The 17,593-nt window shown below is 50.1% G+C and overlaps 1 protein-coding gene across 5 annotated transcripts in view; it reads left to right on the top strand.

Moving 5' to 3' along the window:
• Nucleotides 1–17,593, top strand: part of ZHX2 (zinc fingers and homeoboxes 2) — a 164,764-nt gene that overhangs the window by 121,500 nt on the left and 25,671 nt on the right. The gene's annotated exons all lie outside the window — the stretch shown is intronic.

Genomic DNA, 17,593 nt, shown 5'->3' with positions numbered 1-17,593 from the left:
AGAATGGCAATATCACTTCGAGTTCATGAAAAAAAAAAAAAAAATAAGAAAGAAAAGGAAAAAAGAAAAAAATAGGACAAGCAGGATTTTTTTTTTAAGTGTTACGAAACTGGAAGAAAAAGTGTTCCACCACTAAATATATCCACTTACAAAATCAGCAGATGTTAGGGCTTACACAGCGTCGGTCTCTCAGGCCTGCAGAAAACTGCAAAGCATTTTCACGCCGTCATCCCACAGAACTCTGAGAGGCTGTTGGAGATTTCTAGGTTGGTGGCTGGAACCTTCCATGTTGGCCAAATGGATGACATGGTAGCCTTTCAGGGGGTGCTTTGGAATAACTGGACTCCATTGTGTTTATTTCTTTTAAAGGCCTTACTCCCGTTCCCTCTCCCCACCCCCATTTTCTGTGCCAGGTCATTCAAATTCCGACCCCCTTGGGTACTTTCAAAAAGCCAAGCCTTGGAGCCTGAGTCGGAACCCCAGCTCTGCCGTGGACTAGCTCTGGTCCTTGGGCATGTCCTATCCAACGTCTCTGAGCTGCAGTTTCCATATTAATAAAACACCTGCTTCCAAAGGCTTGTGAAGTTTAGCAGTAACACAGGGAGCATCTAGCATCTGGGGGGCAGCCCAGAGCTATTACTAGTAGTGGGGTGGTGTGATAGAAGTTCTCGTGCCTTCTAGCCACATTTTCTCTCTGCCCCGGGGGCTGTCAGGGACTGCAGAAGGGGCAGTTCAGCTTGCGTCTGTCATCCGGCCGCAGAGCCAGCCAGGTGGCCCATCCGGAGTGGAACCGCACTCAACCTCAGGCCTTTGTCAGTGTCACTCATTCATTCATCACCTGTTGGTCTAGATAATCCGGATGTAGAGCATCTTCTCACATTCTTGGTTGATATCTTGGGTCTGCCTCTGTCCCAACTATTGCTGCCTAAAAACTACACCAAAACTTAGGGGTTTCAAACCGAAATCTAGTACATGTCACAAATCTGTAAGTGCGAAGTTCAGAGTGTAGCAGTTGGGGCTCACCGGTGCTCTGTGATGCCTGGGGGCCTCAGTTGGGATGGACTTGAAGTGATGGGGCTAGAACAGCTTGGGAGAGTTGAGCATCTCTTCATTCATGTGGTTAGCTTGGGCTTCCTCACAGCATGGTGGCCTTGGGACAGTCAGGCTGCTTACACAGGGGCCCAGAGCTCCCAGGGGAAGGAAGCAGAGATTGCATGTCCTTTTAAAGGCCTTGGTCTAGAACTGTCATGGCATCACTTCTACCACATTCTATTGGTCAAAGCAGTCACAGGGCAGTCCTAATTCAGGGGTGCAGGGATGGATTGGGTCATGAGCCCCACCTCTCAGTGGGAGAAGCGTCAATCTGTGGCCTTTTTTAATCTGTCACAGAGTCACCACACCTGCCTGCCTGCTTGCCCTAGAAGGAAAGTCTGAGAAGCTGATGGTGGAACCTGGGAGCAGAACCAAAGGGCAGGATAAGCATTACTGATCGAAGGTGAAGGTGGAGTTCAGATAGCACACTTTTCACGGGAGCTGGCTCCTTGAAGAGTTGGGTGCAAACCAGAATTTTGGAATAGGCCCTGTGAATGTCCCCTGGGCATCCTCTCTGGCAAATTCCTATCCATAGCACAACCAGCCCTCAACTTCTCTTGCGTGTAAATGCCTAGTGCACACATCAGGTTTGCTTACAGTGAGGCATTTCCGTTTCGAGTCACTGTGCTCTTCCTAATGCAAGTGGGTCCATATTTTCCCAACTGGGGCACCCAGGCCAGGCTTCACCAGCTGGTCCTGTAGGCCATGGCCACCTGGAAAGAAAAGATCTCTGCTTTGGGGGGTGTATTAGTTTCTTAGGGTTACCACTAACAGAGCACTACAAACTGGGTGGCTTAAAACAGCAGAAACTTATCGTCCCCCAGTTCTGGAAGCCAGAAGTCTGAATCAGGATGTTGCCAAGGACATGTTCCTCCAGAAGGCACTAGGGAAAGCCCTGCTCCAGACCTGTCCCCCCGTTTCTGATACCCTCAGACGTTCCTTAGCCTGTCACTGGTCGTTTTCCCCTGTATCTCCTCACATTGTCTTCCTTTGGGTGAGTCTGTCCCTGCCTCCAGATCTCCCCTCTTTATAGGGACACCAGTCATTTTTTTTTCATTTTTATTTTGGAGAGAGAGAGACAGAGAGAGACAGAGACAGAGTGCAAGCAGGGGAGGGGCAGAGAGAGAGGAAGACACAGAATCCGAAGCACGCTCCAGGCTCTAGCTGTCGGCACAGAGCCCAACGTGGGGCTCGAACCCACAAACCATGAGATCATGACCTGAGCTGCAGTTGAATGCTTAACCGACTGAGCCACCCAGGTGCCCTTGGGACACCAGTCATATTGAAGAAGAGCCCACCCTTGACTTTTGTAAAGATCCTATTTCCAAATACACTGACATCCTGAGATGTACCAGGACTTAGGGCTTCAACGTATTTTTAGCAGAAACAGAATTCAACCCACAACAGGTGGTGAACAGAGGCACACTGGGATCAAATCCTGACGCTGTGGCCATCTCACTCCCAGCCTCTCTCTGTCTCTAGGGGTCATAACCCGGGCCTCCAAAATATAAGCTCTAGAGGGCAGCGTTCTCAGCTGCCCAGAGCGGTGCTGGCACATATTAGGCCCTCAGTACATATTTTATTAAAAGAAAGGAGGGAGGGAGGGTGGAAGGAATACATGAACCAGTCAGCCAGTCATTGAACAGCCAGTGGCCCTGACAGACCAGAGGGGCCAGCATGCCCCTTACCCCTTGGGTCCTGATCCTAAGTGGCCCAGGAGTTGAGGGTCTCAGAGTTACTGCTGCAGTTACTTTTGCTACTGACAATACAGGACTATTAACAGGCCCCTCGTTCTCCTGTGAAGCTATGTCAGCACATTCTGCTATTGGGAAAAATATGGGGAGGGGGGGGTCCCACTGAAAAGCTTACAGAGGCTTCAGCCTGACCTCTTGGCATTTGAGAATTGAGTCCGTGGAGGGAGTTAAACTGATTTGGATAGAATTTAGGACGTGGAGGGTTGTTGCAAGGAGTACTAATTTGCTGTCCCCCTTGAAATCAGATAATTACCAAAAGAGGTTCTTAGTGGGTCTGCCTTCCGCAAATCACACTAGGCACCAAGGAAGCATGCAGGATAGAGGATGAAGTAATGGAGTGTGATCGATGTTCAGAAAGTGGCAACTGGGTTCAGAACTGTGGGAGAAAGGGGAATGAAGATGACAAGGTCCTGACCCAAAATGAGCTCTTGACCCACCAGGGAAAAGACATACCCAGACAGGTAACTAGTAGACCCCTAGGGGAAGTTCAAATTGTGTTATTTGAGAATAGGGGAGGGAGCAAACCATGTGACCGAGAGAAACCGGAGAGATTCTTCCGGGAGGAGGGATTGGAGCTAGACTTTGAAGACAGGCTAGGTTGGCCTTCAATAGAAATATTTTGGAGAGAGGGCCATTCCAGACAGAACAGCATGAGCCAGGCCCGGAGATAGGTGAGGGCAGGGCAGGTCCGGAAGCCGTGAGCACACGCCAGGCCACATCAGCAGGGCTTTGAAGACGATGCTACGGAATTCAGACAATATTTGGGGAGCAGTAGGGAGCGAGGGAGGATTTAGAGGAAGGCGTGCCTTGATCTGTTTTTTAGGCAGATCACAGGGGCAGTTTGGACAAGGCCCTGGGAAAGCCCAGTGGCAGAGGGTGGAAGATAATTGGAAGGCCTCCTAACAGTGCAAGTGACCCAGGAGGAAGGCCTGATGGGGGTGGAGGGAAGGGACATGGGACGGAGGGGCGGATACAAAGAGAAAGGACTGGACTTTCTGATGACAGCCCAGAATATGACCACACCTAACAGGAAAACGGTGCAGGAATAACCCCCATCTCGGAGTGTCCCCCAACAGAAGCAATACCCACGCTCCCCAACTCCGCTCTCCTGGGAGGTGACCGGCCTGAGACCAGGGCTCCTCAAACCAGGCTGCACTTTGGAATCCTTTTAAAAATACAGATGCCTGGATCCCACCCCAAGGAAATCTGGCGTAATTGGCCTGGGGTGCGGCCTGAGTGTTGGGGTATTTAAGAGTTCCCCTGCTGCTGCACGGGAGAATGATCTCCCTGTACAGAGTCAGGCTGTCCAGCTGCTGTCAGTTTGTCATTAGCTGTTAATTTGAAGGATTTCTTAGTTAAATGCTAGGTCTTGCACTAAATGGTAAACTCCATGAGAACGGGAATTATATCCACTTCCTGCGACTGCTGTAACTGAACCTTCGAAAGGTCATTCCACCGATCTGTCAAGCCAGCTGCTTGAGGGCTGTGGGGAACACAGGAAGACCAGAGAATTCCGTGGCCCCTTGCCGCACTTTCGGACAGTTTGTGCATCCAGCTGTGCAGAAGCATCTGTAAACCAGGCCCAGCGTGTTCTCCTCATCCCATGGGTTATGGGAAACTCCCCAAGAGGCCTGCACTCCCTGTGGAAGCTCCAGGGGACCATCTGCTGCCTTGTCTTTTCCAGCACCTAGAGCTGTGTTCTTTTTATTCCTTGGCTTGTGGCCCCTTCCTCCATCTTCAAAGCCAGATTCTTCTCTCTGACTCTGCTTCCCTCTGCTTCCTTCTGTCACATGGCCTTCCTCTCTTCCAACTCACATCTCCCACCCCCTCCCTCTTATAAAGACACTTAGGATTGCATTTAAGTCCTATCCAGATAATCCAGGATTATCTCCTCATCTCAAAATCCTTAACTTAATCACATCTGCACAATCCTTTTCGCCATGTAAGGTAACATTCACAGATTCCAGGGATTAAGACCTGGATTTCTTTCAGAGAGCCATTATTCAGCCTGCCTTGGGGGTTGTGTTATTTTTGTTTGCTTTTGTAGGCTTACAACCTAGTGCAGTGCCTGGGACATAGTGACATAGTGACACAATGAGATGGGTGGAGAGCGTAAGCTCAGTGCATTGGCTGATCGAAGTCGCATTGCAGTAGAATCAGACTCCTAGGGATGCAGAAAGAGAGCTGAAGGTAGACTGTGGAAGGAAGTGCCAGACATAGAGGGATTTAACCTGGTGCCTTCTAAAATGCACAGCAGTTCCTACCGTGCATCCCTGACTTCTCCCCCTCCCCATTCAGTGTCTTTCCATTACCCTCGGGACAAAGTCTAGTGAGGCTCCCCCCTCAACTCTCCCAGCTTTCTCTCCTCTCTCCCCTGGCACCCCATACTGTCCCTTCGATTGTGCCTGGCATTCTTGCATTATCATTTCTTCTGTAATTTTCTTTCTCCTCTACTAGACTTAAACTCCAGGGGACAGCTGTAAGCTTAGCTTGCCCCCCATCCTCTTACTTCCAGTCTCCAGGACAGAACCTGGCACTTAGTGAGTACTCACGTATCTGTCAAGTGAATAAAGGAACTACAAACTAACGGGTTATTAAGTGCTAGACAGCCTTGCTTCTGAGAATATTGGCTTATCAGGGGAAATTGGACTGTTAGTTCATTCTCCAGTGCCTGGACTGGTGGCCTGGCTGACAAGTCATTTAAAAATATTTGGTGGGGGGTCGGGGGGTGGAGGATGCAAAGAGTCTGCCAGAGCAGAAGAAGGTTCAGGGAAAAGAGTGTGTGAGTTTTGGTAAGAGCCTTGGAATTGTGTCGTGGGAGACCCCAAAAGCTCGTCAGATGACATTCAGCAGATAATCGGGAGCCACAGCTGGCCATTACTGAAATCAGAGATGGAGGGAGATGTACCCAGCAGCAGGCAGCAAGGCACAAGATGATGGAAGGAAGGAAAGTTATTCCATTTCAGTAACCCAGACAAGGTGTGATGATAGCTTGAGTATGGAGCCATCTAGAATATTACAAACAAGTGATAGAGCTTGGATTCAGATTGAGGGAGAGGGACAAACTCATGTGCTAATGTACCATGCCCTGGGCACACATATGAAGAATGGCACAAGAGGGAGCATCCAAGGTGACTTTGTGTTTGCCAGCCCCAGGTGACAGAGAGCTTGATGCCCCCACCTTGTGGCCCATTCAGTCATCCAGGAAGTGACCCCATTTCTTATTTGTGTGATTTTGCATCTTCATATCATCAGCATCTGTTACTTTATATTTTGACTAAGCTCCTGTACCCTGGGTCATAGCGCATTGGCACATTAAAACCGTCATTTGCATGGGGCGCCTGGGTGGTTCAGTCGGTTGAGCGTCCGACTTTGGCTCAGGTCGTGATCTCGTGGTTTGTGAGTTCAAGCCCCACATCAGGCTCTGTGCCGATAGCTCACAGCCTGGAGCCTGCTTCGGATTCTGTGTCTCCCTGTCTCTCTCCACCCCTCCTCCACTCGCACTCTGTGTGTGTGTCTCTCTCTCTCAAAAATAAACACTAAAACAAATTAAAAAAAAAACAAAACCCGTCAGTTTCCAGAAATTCCTCTTGAAAAGGACAAAATCACAATAACAGGCCCCTCATATCTGAAGAGAAATTCACCAAGTATTTTTTTGTTTCCTGTCCTTCTGCCCCCATAACACACTTGTATACCCACTTCTCACTGTCATCTGTAGAGCAAGTAGTTGCTGGTAGAGGTCGAACTATCTAGGAAGCTGCAGATGCCATGCGGTTGGTTGTGATGAACTAATGTTGCATCGGCTTAAAACGAGGAACCACAGAGGCAAAAGAAGAATCCAGCTTGGGCTCTTCCTTCAGTTCAGCAGGCAGGCCCAGCGCTGTGTCTCCTGTTTGTACAACAGCAGAGAGCTGGCATATGGAAGGCTCTGGATCGGATCACAGAGGAAAACCTCTTCTCAGACTCAGTGGCCTCATGGGGAAATAGAGGCTGTACTATTTCCTGCTCTGCCTGCCTCCTTGGGCATAGGAGCTCCTACGGGATGACGTCCGTAAAAGTCGTGCCGGATTGTGGTGCACAGTCCAGACCTGAGGGGTGCTTATTACCATCGCGCCATGACCATTATTACTGTCGGTGTGGAGGAGATGGTGAGGATCGTTGGCAAAAAGGAACGAGCAGACCAGTGATTTTCTACCAGAGAGCAGCAGTGGGCACAATTGCTTAGAAAAAGTGAAAGAGGAATTCTGGAAGAGTGGGCAACCCCTACATGTTCTTTCCCAAGTTTAAATTGTAAAAAGAAAAGAAAGAAAAGGAAAGAAAGGGAGAAAGGAAGGAAGAAAGAAGAAAGAAAGAAATCAATCATAATTTTCTAGAGTCCTCCCATACTGGACTCACTTGGTAAGAATTTTGCCCCCAAGATAAAGGCGATCCCAAAAAGGACATTCCAATCTTCCTGCGTACCTTCTGCGTCTCAAATACGTTGGCAGTGGGGAGACTGGGAACACTGCCAGGCCCATGCGTTGGAAGACGGAGTGGGCAGTCAGCCCTCCCACAGCCCCCGCCCTTGGTCCATCCACCAAGACATCCCATCAGCAAGGTCCACCAGAACCTTCGCCCTTCAGTGCAAAGCTGGTCCTTGGTGTTATCATGGGAACCCTCCCCGGTCAGGGGGCTGTTCCAGGTCCAGGTAGGGCACACCTTGCCACTGGGCTGCCAGAGGCCACGTGGTCTTTTGCACAGACCATGACACTTCTCTACGCCTCAGTTTCCTCACTTGTAAAATGAGCGGAGCTAGACAAGCTCAGGTTCAGGTTTGTAGTCTGTGATCCGTAATTGTCCAGGAATGCTGGGTTTCACTGAGTTCGTCTGTGACAGGGCCCAGCTGTGCAAGGGACCCTGCACCCCGGGAGCCCAGAGGATTTGTGCAGGAGCTGTAGCTGCTGGCTGTGTGGGAGAAACTCAAGTCCATGCTGTGGGACCCGTGCCTCTCTCTCCGTTAGCCTTCGGCCCATTGAGGAGCCTGCCTCCGCTTAGTGACCTACTCCAGGACATTTACTCCTTAGATGACCTTTAAAAGCAGGAGGAAAGGGGAGTCACGATCTCGTGGTCATGAGATGGAGGCCCACATCAGGCTCCCACACCAAGCATGGAGCCTGCTTGGGATTCTCTCTCTCCCTCTCTCCCTCTTCCCCACTCATGCACACTGTCTCTCCCTCTCAAAATAAATAAACTTCAAAAAAAAAAAGCAGGAAGAAAGGAAAGGGGAGAGGGTTGGGGACAAGGATGGGAAAGGAAGGAGGGGAGAGAGGCAGGGACGGGGAAGCAGAGAAGACACCTTGTCCCCATCACCTCATCCGATTGTCACCACAGCCCTGGGAAGCGAGAAGGAACATGTGTGTGAGGTCACCTTAAAGACAGTTCAGCTCAGGGGCACCTGGATGGCTCAGTCGGTTGAGCGTCAGACTCTTGATTTCAGGTCAGGTCAAGATCTCACGGTTTGTGGGATCGAGCCCCGTGCCCAGGGCCTGCTTGGGATTTTCTCTCTCTCTCTCTCTCTCTCTCTCTCCCCCTCCCCTGTTAATGCTTTCTAAAAAATAAATAAACTTTAAAAAAAAAAGACAGTTCAGCTCTGACAGGCTCAAGGTGAGGTCTTCACCTCACAGAGCAGGTGTTCTAAACACAGGGGTGTGCCCCGTCTTGCTCACCATGGCATGGGAGACCTCCAGCAGTTCTGTCGGCATCACTGGGGAACTGTCAAACATGCTGATGCCTAGATCCCCACCCAAGATTCTGAGGTAAACCCTCGCGGGTGTAGCCTGAGCATCAGGATACTTACGCTAATGTGGTTTATGATTTTAAAAGATCTTTCTGGAGGATTAATGGTTTGGAGGAGGGGCCGTGAGTGGGAAGGTGAAGACCAGGCAGGGGGTGACTGCATGAGACAGGCAGATGAACCCGACTTGGGGGTAGGGTGAGCAGCCATGCCACTGCGTGAATGTGCGTGCTCACACGTGTCCCTCTGAAGACTGTCATTCTGGAATGTTCTAGCAGAGGTAATCATCCTAGCTGTGGCAACTTTATGGAGAGGGGAGGCAGCAAGCGCTGGCCTTGTGGATCTGAGTCCAGCAGGGTTTCCAGCTTGTTCCAAAGAGACAGCAGCCCAGCTCTCTCCAGCCTGGAAGCAGGAAGGGGTTCACCAGAGAAGTGGCGTGGGGTGAAAGGAAGGTCATGGGCCGCAGCCCTGGCTCCCCTGGCCCTGTATTCATGTCCTGGGCCTGTCGGAACAGACTGAGTAGCCCCAAACAGCACAAATGCCCATACGGTTCTGGAGGTCAGAAGTCAAAAGTCAGATTCCTCGAGCTAAAGCCAAGATGTGGGCAGGGCCAGCTTCCCCTGGGGGTTCCAGAGAACCACTCCTTTCTTCCCCAACTTCTAGTGGCCGCCCGCATTCCTTGGCTCATGGCTCCCATGTCCACCTTCAAGGCACGTCTGACCATCTCCATTTCTGCCCTCACATCATCTTCTCATCTGTAGTCAAGTCTCCCTCTGGCCCTTCCCTTGTAAGGTTATATTGAGGCCCACCTGGGTAACCCGGGATAGTCTCTCCATCTCAAGGTCTTTAACCGAATCCCATCATCCCAGTCCCTTTTGCCGTATAGGGTCCCATTCACAGGTTCCAGGAGTTGGGACCTGCGTATCTTTGGGGCCATTGTTCAACCTCCTACACCCTGAGTCCTGTGCAGAGAGAAGCAGAACCGTGGCCCCTGGATGCAGTTTAAACCCATGTGATTTTCGTCCAGGATTTGAGTGGCGTGGATGAATGGCTTTGTGGAGCACGTACTATCAGAGAGCAAGAGTAAACCTTCAGTCTTTATCCAAGGCTTTGAGATCAAGGGAAGTCCCTTCAAGGTAGAGATGAAAGGTTCAAGAGAGAGCTGTGGTTTGGGGGATGCACAGGATGAGCTGGGGGCTGCAGGCAGATTGGGGGACAGAATGGAGAGAGGGATCTGACAGGAGAATATAAGCGACTGCTAAAAAGCCCTGTGTTGCCCTGATCTACGCGTGCCTGGGGAAAAGAGAAACCTCACTCCTCTCCAGGCTCCAGGAAGATGGAGTGAGCACGCATCACCCACGAGGAGGGAAATGAAAAGGTTACACCGGGAATTGTCGATATGATGAATGCCTGTGGTCTCACAGCCTCTCTAAATGTTTTGATAGCAGAATTTGATGGATTGTAAATCAGAGCAGGCCCATCTTACACTTCTCATGCCACCTTATTTATTTATGTAATGTGATGCGTAAAACCAGAATCGATTCCTTTTTCTCTGTCTCAGCGAGATTTTTTCCCCCTGCTTTCAGAAACCCATCACTCTGCTCCCAGCCCTGGTTTGCCATGTTTGTGGGTGTGTGGGTGTGTGGGTGTGTGGGTGTGTGGGTGTGTGCCTGTGTCTGGTGGCGGCTGTTATGATTCTTTCTACCCAGAAAAAGGATGCTTTGCCTTGGAGAGGATGATAGCACCAGGAATTAACTACAGAAATAACGAAGCCACTTTGCTTCAACATGTGTCTTAATCTTGTTGCTGGTTTTTGTGGGGTTTTTTTACAAGATTATTGCTCAGAGAAAGAGAGGGAGTAGAGATGGTACAGTGTGATAGATTTGTGATACGAAACCCAGGCAGACACAAAGACAGTTTCCCAATCATCCTGGCTTGCATCTGAGCTCGCTTGAGCCCCTCCGGGGGATCCGATTAACCTTGCCTTTGACGTATGCTCTCTACCATAATAATTACTGGTTAATAATACATCATAGAGGGGCGTCCCTTACTTCATCATCAACATTGCTACCATTTGTTGAGCGTTTACAGGTACCTGTGATTATGATGGGATCTTTACAAGCATTACACCATTTATGACATCCTCACAATCCTACGAGGTAGGCATTAGCTCCATAGTTACAGACAAAGAGACCAAACCTAGGAGAGGTGAAATATATTGCCAATGTCATACAACTGGTAAGAGTTAGGTGGGGCCTCACTTCAAACCCAGAGCTAGTGAACTTATTCACTCTACTTAACTGGCTTCTCGGCTCAAAACTCCTTGACGTCACCATGATACTGAGGACAGACAGCCACCCAGCAGAACCCATCACCCCAACACAACTGCCTTTGAGATACTTCACCTCCCTGCCCGGGAAGATGGGCCACTGAGGTCTTACCATGATAGTGAAGGATAGGATTCTGTGTCTTCTCGCCATGCTTGCCTTCTGTCTGTGCCCACATCTCCTGGTTGACTTTACCTAACGGATAGACTTAGGTCACCTCTGAGAACCTTCCAACTTTGATGCCCAGTGGACCTTCTCGATTCTGGTTCTTAGCCTTTGGCTTCTTTCACGAAGAAAGCAGAATATGGGGGCCCCTGTGGGGGCTCAGTCAGTTGAGCATCCCACTCTTGGTTTTGGCTCAGATCATGATCTCACAGTTCATGAGTTCAAGCCCCATGTTACGCTGTGCTCTGACACACGGAGCCTGCTTGGGATTCCTCTCTCCTCTCTCTCTCTCTGCCCCTCCCTGCCTTGCTCGCTCTCTCTCTCTCTCTCTCTCACTCACTCACTCAAAAAATAAATAAACATTAAAATCTTTTTTTAAAAAAAGAGAAAGCAGTGTATGGTTTTTGGGTGCAAAGTCTTTATGTGTAAGCCATCAAGACAATGCTTCATTTTAACTACTTGAAAAAAACTATTTCAGAAAAAAAAAAAAAACTGTATGCTATAGTTTTGTTTTTTTAATCCACTTTTTAAAAAGAACACCTGGAGATTAAAATTTTTTCTAATATTTTATCTAGACTCACAGATGGCACCCCCCCCCCTCCAAAATTTTTTTGGAGCTGTTTGGAGCTCTCCACTTATCTCAGATTCAACTATTCCTCAATTGTCTTAAGTAAGGAAAAGAAGAACTTTCTTCCATTATAAAACTATTGAAGAGTTTTGTTTTCATGTTAGTAAGTGAAAAGTTGTATTTCTCGATGAAGCTTTTTAAAGCCTTTCAAGAAAGTACCGTTGGGGAGAACAGAATTTTTAAATAACAACTGAACAATTTGAAAATTACTTTGCGGCAAACATCGAATGTCGTCAGCAGTCAGTGAGTCTGCCCCTCTGTGGTCACTGATAACACACAATCACGTCAAGGCAGCTCGTTCTCGATAGAGTTCTAGGCCCAGAACTCAGCTCCTTGAGGAGGCATCCCCTGATTATCTCTCTGCCAGGGCTGTTCAGTCACCATCACATCATTTTTCAAAACTCTGTCCAAATCACTCAGCACTATCTAGACGTTGTTTTCCATTTGTTTTCTGTCTTCCCCTCCTTGATCATAGATGCCTTGAGAGCAGGAATCTTTTGTCTTATTTCCTTAGTATCTAAAATTTTTTTTAATGTTTATTTATTTTTGAGAGAGAGAGAGAGACAGAGCGCAAGCAGGAGAGGGGCAGAGAGAGAGGGAGACACAGCATCTGAAGCAGGCTCCAGGCTTTGAGCTGTCAGCACAGAGCCCAATGTGGAGCTCGAACCCACGAACCACAAGACCATGACCTGAGCCGAAGTCAGACAGTTAACTGACTGAGCCACCCAGGCGCCCCTTTCCTTAGTATCGAAAGCGGTGACTGGGATATAGCAGACATGAGGGACGGAGTGAATGAACGAGTGAGTGAATGAATGAATGAATCAACAAATATATAAGTTGCGTTCTCTTTTCCAAGGCCCATGTTTCTGTTGTGAAAAAAATAGGTCCTCTGCCGTATTTCCCTTTTAAAATACCAGGAAGTTTCGAGGATGGGAAGGGGGTATCCAAAGGGAACCGGGTGGTGAAAAGCATGTCTCACAACCAGCTCCCTCTACCCCTAGCGAGGCTTTCAAGGCAAGGATGATGTGGTCAGATCTGTGTTTAGAAACATGATGTTCAGTCATGGCATCAGTTGTGAGGTATGTATTATCAAGAAGTATTGCTTCAGAAGTAAAGTAGTAAAGTTTGTGAATGACTGTCTTTTCTTGATTAGCAGGGACGCAAAAGTGACCCTATATGAATGGCACTCCCGCTCACATCCTGCGCATCTTCCTTAAGTGGGAAGGGATGGTGTGGAATAATGGCCATCACAACAAGAACGAGAGAATGTTGCAAATGGCCATGTCACCTAGCATGTCTGTCATGGCAGGAAAAGGCTGAGAATTGCTGTTTTAGGAAGAAATGGTGGCAGGGAGGAGGTTGGCCTGAAACTGTGTCTCTCGAGATGTTTTCAATTCCAGGTGACAGAAAGCCCATCAAACTGACATAAGTATGTTGGATTCGGGCAGAGCGGCATTCAGTGGGATGTTTTCAGGACTCACTGTCTGCATCTCTCAGCCCAGCATTCGGCTCAACTCTCAGGTTTGTTCCCCCTCGTGTGGCAAGAAGGCCGCTGGCAGTGGTGCAAACCGTGTGCTCGCATCCGGTCGGCTCGGTAACTCCACCAGAAAGGAGCACATGTCTCCCAGTGGTTCCGGAAGAAGCCCCAGAGGGAACCCCACTGGTTCGGACTGCTTTGCTCGGGCCATGAGCCCGTTCTGTAATGACTCGCCGTTGCTGGAGGACGTGGGGTTCTGAGCGGTCAGAACTAAGTCCCACGCCCACTGCCGGAGGGCCCACATGGACCAAGAGTGGGTCCTTTCTCGGCAAAGAATGAACTGCCATGGCCAGAGGAGGCGGGAAAGGCCGCTGGCACGTGAAGCTCAGAGGCCAGGCCAGGATGGAGGGAGTGTTTGCAGCTGCTCAGGGAGGGCGAGAGGAGAACCTGACCTCGCACAGAGGCATGAGGGCCTGGGAGGCATGGTAAAAGCAGCAGAGGCAGGAAGACCCGGTGTAATAAACTAGGGGGCAGGGGGAGGACAGGGGAAGGAGAATCCGGGTTCCCAGCCTGAATAACGGACAAGATTATGGGACTTTTATTTGGAACGAGGAGCATTACAGAAAGACCACGTTTGGGAGGGAAGGGATCAGCTTGGTTCTAGAAGGGTTCAATTTGGGGTGTCCGTGAGACTCCCTGCGATGGTCACAGAGGCAAAGACACACTTGGAGGAGACTCTGAGGCCATCCAGCTCGGCCTCTGCCAAATTTCCCCATCAGCTACACCTTCCAGGAGGGGTGACTGAGTAGAATCTGTTTTCCAACTGAGCAGGGATGGATCCTCTGGTATTTAAAAAAAAATTTTTTTAACGGTTATTTATTTTTGAGACAGAGCATGAACAGGGGAGGGTCAGAGAGAGAGGGAGACACAGAATCTGAAACAGGCTCCAGGCTCTGAGCTGTCAGCACAGAGCCCGACTCGGGGCTCGAACTCACCGCGAGATCATGACCTGAGCCGAAGTTGGCCACTTAACCGACTGAGCCACCCAGGCGCCCCGGATCCTCTGGTATTTTAATTTATTTATTATTTTCCTTGGTTTTCATGAATCATCTTGGCCTTGTTAAAAAAAAAAAAATCCGGGGGCGCCTGGGTGGCACAGTCGGTTAAGCGTCCGACTTCAGCCAGGTCACGATCTCGCGGTCCGTGAGTTCGAGCCCCGCGTCGGGCTCTGGGCTGATGGCTCAGAGCCTGGAGCCTGTTTCCGATTCTGTGTCTCCCTCTCTCTCTGCCCCTCCCCCGTTCATGCTCTGTCTCTCTCTGTCCCAAAAATAAATAAACGTTGAAAAAAAAATTAAAAAAAAAAAAAATCCGGTTTCATTGGACAATGGCCTGTCCAGCCTTTGTCCACACAGGCTGGCCTCACTGTCAGCCAGCAGTCGGAGCAGAAGGTCTGGGGCCCTATAGAGAGGAGCCAGGCTGGGCGGGCTGTTTGGTAGCTGGCTGTCCACCAGGACGCGTGTAGAGCTTTGGGATGGAGGAATTGGAGGAAGGCAGTTTGCCCCACAGAGTCGGGGATGGGGGGACAGATTTGGCAGTTGGAGAGAAAAGCGTCAGCAGAGCAGGGAGGGCAGAGCACGCAGAGGTGAGGGGCGAACGGTACGGGACTGGAAGAGGTGAGCAACAGTCATCCCAAACTTCGAGAGCTTTGATGGTTGCACAGTCTCAATAACATGGATTACAAGCTCAGCGCTCATACCATGTCGGGGGCCCAGAGCCAAACCTAGGGGCCAGGGCGTTCACTGGATGCTCTTGGCAACCCTTTGACGTGGGTACCGTCATGCCCGAATTACAGACAGAAAGGCCAAGGCTTCAGAAGCCTGACATAAGTTGTCCAGGCTCACACGGAGACAAGTGACAGGAGCAGTCTCTCCTTCACTGGGGGCCTGAGCGCCCCACCTCCACCATAGAAAGTGAGAGTTCGTGCGATAATGTGTAGACCGCGGCCGAATTGAGCGGCTTTGGGAAATTGGGTGTTGCTTTTTACTGTTGTTTTGCTTTATTTTTTTAGGAAAATGGAAATTGGAGGTGTTCCTGGAGGGAAGGGGATCCAGGGAAAGGAGGGGAGTTGAGAGCACCGATGAGTGCTGGGCTAGAGTCCCTGAGGAGCATCGGGGCCCGCAGGCCAGGTGGAGGGGTTAGCCTGGTAATGGGGAGACCCACTACCGCCTCTGAGCTGGAGAGAAAGAGACGAGTGTGGAGATGGGGAAGAAGGTGACCTTTGTCTCGTGACCTTGATCTTCTCAACAAGATGGAAGGCAAAATCTTTAAAATAGACAGGCAAAGTTAGGAAGATTAAAAATATTGGCACAGTTGCCATAGAAATTTCTATGGGCACGAACAAAACATGAGAAAGAAAATCTCGGAGCAGCAAGATTCAGATGAGCTGGGTCACCTTCCCTGGGGGTTGGCAGCTGAGAAGGGGGACTTGGAGAATGAGGTCAGGTGACCCGAGGGCAGACTGAGCAGGGGGTGCGGGTGCAGGATGAATGGCACAGCTTACCCTCACTTCACTGCTAATACCAGCTAACTAAAGTCACCTGTTTGGGGAACCAGACCAGGCCAGCGGTAAAGGTTCTCATTCAGCCCGATCCTGCCGCTGGAGAATCTGCCCCCCGCCCCCCGCCATTTTCTAAATGTGGAAACTGAGGCTGGCCCTTGAAAATGAGTCTGTTGCATTTGGAGCAGTCCAGGCTGCACGTGGGTTTGGGGTGTGTGAGGTGGGCATTCGGGCTATGGCCCGACAAGGAGAGACTTCTCCCATCAGTAAGCGGCAGAGCCGGGATTCAAACCGGGGGAGAGCTGGCTCCAGCCTGGGTCCGTCTCCACCAACCAGGTAGGCACTAACGGTGAGGACCGATGGGGGGAAAGACAGCCATGAGGCTAAGGTCTCACCTGGCAAAGGAGCTGTGGAATTCGTTGTTTCTGAGTCAATGAGTTAATTCTGGGGTCTGGGCTCACATGGGCCCGGAACGAGTCTTCCGTCCCAGGCATAGCTGGCCTTCTTTGCCTGAGTCCTTACTGCCTTGTCTCAGGTCGCCGCTTTTCCTCACGGCTAGCAAGACACCAGCCTCCTCTCGGAGCCCTGTGTTGCCTAAGTGCACGGTGGCGCTGATGGGGGTGGGCCACGTGCCCCAGCCACAGACTTCATTTCATCATTTCATCCCCTGAAACGTTTTTGGCTACGGGAGGCCATGCAGGCTTTTTCCTACCTCAGAAGAGAGCATCTCCGAGTAACAAGTGGAAAAAGACATTACAATTCAATTAAAATCGTACTCCTTCGAACACTCCCAGAGGGAGAAAGCCACTCAGAATTTGTGAGAAATCTAATTTATAAACTCAGTGTCAGGAAATGGAATTGTTCACGATTAACAACTGTGTGTTCCGGGGACCAAGCAGTGGGTGTAGGGCCAGGATTGTCTGGGCTATACCCGCTTCAGCAAGCCATTTAACCTCTCTGAGCCTCCATTTCCTCATCTGTGAGATGGAGATCATAGCCGTGTGCTGGTGTTGTAGGGATAATACAGATTATGCCTATAAACAGTATCTGCTCACACCATCCTGTCCATGCTTAACCAGATCAGCAAACGCCTTTTCTTTAAAAAAAAAAAAAAAATTGTCTGGCTGAGTAACGGAGCCATAAAAACATGAGAAGTAGCATCTTTTTTTTTTTAATGTTTATTTGTTTTTGAAAGAGAGAGAGCATGAGAGCAGGGGAGGGGCAGAGAGGGAGAGAGAGACACAGAATCTGAAGCAGCTCCAGGCTCCGAGCTGTCGGCACAGAGCCCGACGTGGGGCTCAAACCCACAGACCGTGAGATCGTGACCTGAGCTGAAGTCGGTCACTTAACCGACTGAGCCACCCAGGCGCCCCAAGAAATAGCGTCTTAAAGTTCACCTCCCCCAGCCACCAGTTGCGCTGCTCTGGACCTGTGGTGTCTACAGGTGTCCTATACTGCGTTAGCAGGCATCCGGCATGCTGTGTTCCTTTCTCCTCCTACGGTTCTTCCCCCACATCTGCATTGTCCTCCAAACTGTCATCGCCCTTGGGGACATGCGGTTCCACTCTAGTCCAGCACAGAATGCAGCAAGAAACCTCTCCAGTCTTCATGGCACAGAACTGGTCTCCCCCTAGCCACTTCTGCAGCAGGAGAAGCCGAGTGACGTGTTCCTGCCGAGGCCACCAAACCTGGCTGCCCGTCAGTCACCATGGCTGCTGGTTAAAAGTAAAGACTCCTGGGCCTGCGTTCGGTTGTCGGGTTTTAAAGTCTGCATGGGGGCGCAGGAAGGGCATTTTCTACAAAGCACCCCAGGGGGTACC

This window comes from Leopardus geoffroyi, chromosome C3, assembly GCF_018350155.1.
Source record: "Leopardus geoffroyi isolate Oge1 chromosome C3, O.geoffroyi_Oge1_pat1.0, whole genome shotgun sequence".
In the NCBI taxonomy this organism is placed as follows: Eukaryota; Metazoa; Chordata; class Mammalia; order Carnivora; family Felidae; genus Leopardus; species Leopardus geoffroyi.
Note: the sequence above shows the minus strand (reverse complement) of the source record. Positions and strands in the feature narration are given on the sequence as shown.